This window comes from Symphalangus syndactylus, chromosome 3, assembly GCF_028878055.3.
Source record: "Symphalangus syndactylus isolate Jambi chromosome 3, NHGRI_mSymSyn1-v2.1_pri, whole genome shotgun sequence".
NCBI lineage: Eukaryota > Metazoa > Chordata > Mammalia > Primates > Hylobatidae > Symphalangus > Symphalangus syndactylus.
This window is the reverse complement of record NC_072425.2, coordinates 78,937,961-78,944,017: the sequence shown is the minus strand read 5'-3', so window position 1 is coordinate 78,944,017 and position 6,057 is coordinate 78,937,961.

The window sequence follows — 6,057 nt, the reverse complement described above, 5'->3', positions numbered from 1 at the left end:
ACTTGTGGACATTCAATGCCAGTTTCCCAAAGAGAATTTTCCTGAACATATTTTTTTCCAAATGAAGAAAATATAGAAAATATACACTTGGAATCACTTTATTCTGTGGATAATATGCCAGAAACCAAAATATCTAATCTGTAATAAGGCTCATGTATATGTCTTATTTTATAAGAAAGGATTAAGAGACCTTATTTTTTCTTATTCTCAGAGGACCATCAACTTGATAACATCTTAGAAAAGTGTAAAGAATTTAAAAACCATTTATTTCAGTTTTATTCACAACTTTGGGGAGTATACTTGCTCCCTAAAGAGCAAAAATATGTTTCTAGGAAACTATGAGATCTGGGCATAAATATATTTTCTTGAAGAAAAATGCCCTGTAAGTATGCACTGCAGGCCCTCATAACCTGAGTATGAATTCACTGGCCTTGTGTTATCAATATTCAAGAAAAAGACATGGCTCTGCAATACTAAAGATCACAGAACAAACGCTGGAAAGATATCCTCTAAGAATTGTCAAAACTTGAAAGCTCTCAGAGCTGTTGAGTGACGCCAGGGAAAACGGTAAGGTAGAAGGCATCAGGGCTCATCCTTCACAGAAACACACACACAAAAACACAGCAAAATCTGTCAGAATCAACTTTGTCAGAACTCTGAAAAACAGTCACAGTTTACAGCAACTGAGCAAATGCTCAGCCAAAACAGAGGCAACTGAAACATGTGTTTAAGGAAATCTCTGTCAAACCACTAGCTGACCACAAGATAAAGGAACAAAAACTTCAGAGACTATCTTAGTCCATTTGGGCTTCTGTAACAAAATACAGTAAACTGGGTAGTTAATAAACAGCAGAAATGTATTTCTTATAGTTCTGGAGGTTAGAAAGTCCAAGATCAAGGTGCCAGCCTGCCCTTTCATAGACAGTGCCTTCTCACTGTGTCCCTACATGATGGAAGGGGCTACTTAACTCTCTGAAGTTTCTTTTATAGGGACATTAATCCCAATCATGAAGTATCAGCTCTCAAGATCTAATCATTTCCCAAGGCCTCACCTCTTCACACCATTACCTTGGCAGTTAGGATTCCAACATAGGAATTTTGAGGGAACACATATACCATAGCAGGTGCCACGAAAAACAAAGAATACAGTCTTTAAAAAAATGGTTTATAAAAGTCAGTATACAAATAAACAGCTACAAACCATGGTGAACAACAGTAACAGAACTTTAAAAGAGAAAACATATTTTCAGAGTGACCACATTATAACATTTAAAATGTCCAGTTTTCAACAAAATATTCTAAGTCATGCAAAGAAATAAGAAAAAGATGGCTAATTTACAGGAAAACAGAAAAGAGAAAGTATCCTTGAGCAAGAACAGACATTGAACTTTACAGACAAAAACTTTAAATCAAATGTCCTGTAGATGCTCAAAGATCTAAAGGAAACCATGGAAAAGTAGCAAAAGGAAAGCAGAGTGCAATGTATAAAAACTAGAAAATATCGTCAAGGAAGTGGAAACATAAAAGGAACAAAATAAAAATTTAGGAAATGAAATATACAATATGCAAGATGAAAAGGTCACCAGAGGCTTTCAACAATACATTTGAGCAGGCAGAAGGTAGAATTAACAAACTTGAAGACAAGTCATTTGAAATTCTTCAGTTTGAGAAACAGAAAGAAAAAAGAGTAAACAATAATGAACAGAGCTTGAGAGACCTGTGAGGCATCATCAGACATACTAATATATGCATACTGAGAGAAAAAAAGGAGGGAAAGAAAATGACTGAAACTTTCCAAATTTGATTTTTTAAAATGAATCTACCTATCCTAGAAGCAGCAAAATGGTGCTGGAAAAGTAGATATCTACATGCAAATGAATGAGCTGACCCTTACCTTACACCATATACAAAAATTAACTCAAAATGGATCAGAGACCTAAATGTAACTGCTAAAACTCTACAACTTTAGAACACAATGGAGGAAACTCTTCACAACACTGGATTTGGCAATGGTTCTCTAGATCTGACATAAAATGTACAGGCAGCAAAAGAAAAATAGATAAATTGGAATTTATCAAAATTAGTAAACTTTGTGCATCAAAACAGTCTCAGCAGAGTGAAAAGGTAATCCACAGACTGGGAGAAAATGTTTGCTAATCACTTATCTGATAAGGGATTAATTTCTAGAATATATAAATAATTCCTACAATGTGACAACAAAAAGAAACAATCTAGCTCGAAGATGCGCAAAGGACATGAATAGAGACATTTCCCCAAAGAAGATATGCAAATGGCTTAGAGATACACGAAAAGATAGCCAACATCACTAGTCATGAGGGAAATACAAATCAAAATCACGAGATACGACTTCACACTGATTAGAATGGTTATTAATTAAAAAAAAAAAAAACAAGTGTTGGTCAGGATGAAGAACAATTTGAATGCTTGCACATTGCTGGAATGCTATAGCTGCTGTGGGAAACAGCATAGCAGCTTCTCAAAAATTAAACAGAGAATTACCATATGACCCAGAAATGGCACTTGTGGGAATATATCTAAAGAAATTGAAAGCAGGGACTTGAGCAGATATTTATATTCTCGTGTTCCTAACAGCATTATTCACAACAGTTAGCACGTGGAAGTAACCCAAGTGTCCATTAACGGATGAATAGATAAATGAAATATGGTATATACATAAAACGGTGCATATTCAGCCTTAAAATGGAATGAAATTCTGATAGTTGCTATAACATGAGTGAACTCTGAAGACATTATGCTAAGGGAATGAAATAATCCAGTCATAAAGGACAGAAATTGTATGATTTCCCTTATATGAGGTATCTAAAGTAATCACACCCATAGATACAGAAATTAGGAAGGCGGTTGCCAGGGGCTGGGGGAGGAAGGAAGAGGAAGTTATTGTTTGTAATGGGTACAGATTTTCAATTAGGGAAGATGAAAAAATCGTGGGGATGGTTGCACAGCAATGTGAATATTCTTAATTCCACTGAACTGTACACTTAAAAATGGTTAAAATGATAAACTTCAGTTAATAATAAATTTTATATTATTTTATCTTAAGAAATTCTTATTAAGCTATCATGAATGGATTTAGCAGCTGCTGCTGATTATTGCCTACAACCATTATTTCAGGTTGCACGGTGGTGACAGTCTTTTAATCCTTGTGAAATTATTAACTCCATTTCTTCCTACAAAGAAGGCCTTTTCCTCTTTAACTCTGTTACCCTAAAACAGTTTGTACTGCATCATTTTTAATAATAGTCATGATTTTGTAATGATAATCAGTTTCATGCAGTTTGAATGAGTGTTGGGTGATATGGCTTCAAATTCAGAATATTTAAGAATCTCTGCTATTTGAAAAATGTGTGTAATATTTGTGAACTGAGAAAAGAACCCAACGTAGCTTCAAAATAACAAGAAAATAGTTATTCTAGGCCGGGCGCGATGGCTCACGCCTGTAATCCCAGCACTTTGGGATGTTAAGATATTAGTTCCTACCAACTTGATCTATTGATCAGCAAGTTATTTTGTAGTCATCAACAAACTGATTCTAAAGTTTATATGGAAATGCAAAAGACCCAGATAGTCAACTCAAAATTGAAGAAAAACAAAGTCAGAAGACTAATACCACCTGGCTTCAAAAATTACTATAAAGCTACAGTGATCAAGGCAGTGTCATATTGGTGAAATAAATGACAAGTATTAATAGATCAATGGAACAAAATAGAGAACCCAGAAAAACACCCACACAACTATCAGCAACTGATCTTTCACAAAAGAACAAAGGCAATACAGTGGAGAAAAGATAGCCTTTTCTACAAATGTGGCTGGCACAATGTGAAATAAAAAAAGCTATGCTCCAAAGTTGCTTCCACATTTTCAGGTATCTTCATAGCAGTACCCCATTCCTGGTTCCAATTTTCTGTATTAATCCATTCTCACACTGCTATAAACAGCTACCCAAGATGGGGTAATTTATGATGAAAAGAGGTTTAATTGACTCACAGTTCTGCAGGCTTACCAGGAAGCATGACTGGGAGGCCTCAGGAAACTAATAATCATGCCAGAAAGTGAAGGGGAAGCAATCACATCTTTACCATGGCAGAGCAAAAGAGAGAACGAAGGGGAAGTGCCACACACTTTTAAACCATCAGATCTTGTGAGAATCCACTATCACCAGAACAGCAAGGGGGAAATCTGCTCCATGATCCAGTCGCCTCCCATCAGGCCCCTCCTTTAATTTGACATGAGATTTGGGCAGGGACGCAAATCCAAACCATATCAGGCAGTGAAACTATTTTTTATGATACTGTAATGGTATCACTAAAAGACATGCATTTGGCAAAACTCAGAACTGTAGAGCAGACAGAATGAAAGCTAATATAAACTATGTATTTTAAATGTACTAAACTAATGCAATATGTTAATAATAGGGGAAACCGTGTGTGGGTTGACGAGCGGAGGTATGTGGGAACTCTGTGCTTTCTGCTCAATATTTCTGTATACCTAAAACTGCTCTGTACATCTATTAATATCCCAGCACTTTGGGAGGCTGAGGTGGATAGATCGCTTGAGCCCAGTAGTTTGAGACCAGCCTGGGCAACACAGTGAAACCCCATTTCTACAAAAAAAATACAAAAAGGCCACACACAGTGGCCCACACCTGTAATCCCAGCACTTTGGGAGGCCAAGGCGGGTGGATCACCTGAGGTCAGGAGTTCGAGACCAGCTTGGCCAACATGGTGAAACCTTGTCTCTACTAAAAATGCAAAAAATTATCTGGGTGTGGTGGCACATGCCTGTAATCCCAACTGCTCAGGAGGCTGAGGCAGGAGAATCATTTGAACCCAGCGGGCGGAGGTTGTGGTGAGCCGAGAACTGCACTGCAGCCTGGGCAACAAGAGTGAAACTCTGTCTCAAAAAAAAAAAAAAAAATTAGGCATGGTGGCCCGCACCTATAGTCTCAGCTACTCAGGAGGCTGAAGTGGGAGAGTAGCTTGAGCCCGGAGACGGAGGTTGCAGTGGGCCGAGATAGCGCCACTGCACTCCAGCCTGGGCGGCAGAGCAAAATCCATCTCAAAAAAATAAAATAAAATAAAAATAAGAAAAGTCTATTAATTAAAAAAGTTATAGTACCTATCTATTCCTAATTCTTTAAACAGTCAAATGGGTATACACGTTTCAAAAAAGGTTTCGTCATGAAAATGCAAGGTTGATATAATAATCATTTTCATATTTTGGGTTGCATATGTTTTCACGCGTTACATATGTATTTTGAATAGCTAGCTTCCTCCTCCAACCCCCATAAACCCTGCTGATCACAGATGTTATTCGTTTATGTTTTCTAGTATTTGTTCTATTTCACAACCTTATTCATAAAGCTATTTTTATGTACTTTTACTTCCCTTGGCAACTTTGAGTTTAACGGCATACTTCCGAAGGGATAGTAAAGCCTCTCCACTCCCCCTGCACTGCACTGCCCCAGACGTCTTTTACTGAGTATGAAAAAAAAAAAAACAGACCCTCAGAATAGTAGAAAATAGTAAAATGAACATCATGTGCACGTATTATACAGATTTAACAATTCTTCACTTATTACTATATCTGCTTTCTCTCCTTGTCTTGAGAAATTATTTTGAAAGTATTTCAATTAAACTACAAGCATACAATTGTAAATGTTTCTGTACATATCTTTTAAATACAAGAACAACGTCCTACATCGTCTAGCTATTATTCTTAAAGTAACGGTAATTTTCTTTAATATTTCTAATGTCCTGTCGATAGTCATGTTTCCCCAATTGTTAATGTCTGTTTCAGGTGCTTTTTTCTCCAACCAGGATCGCATCGAGAACCACGCTTCGCAGTTTGTGGTCATGCTGACAACCTCCGGGAATTTGGGAAAACGCTGGGCTCCGAAGGTGCCTCCCAGCCGGTCAAAGCAGCAGAAAAAATTATAATACTTCCTTCGGACGCATGGGCTCACGGGAATTGTAGTTTTCAGTGTTAACGCGCCTACCGCGCAGCACTTTGGGAATG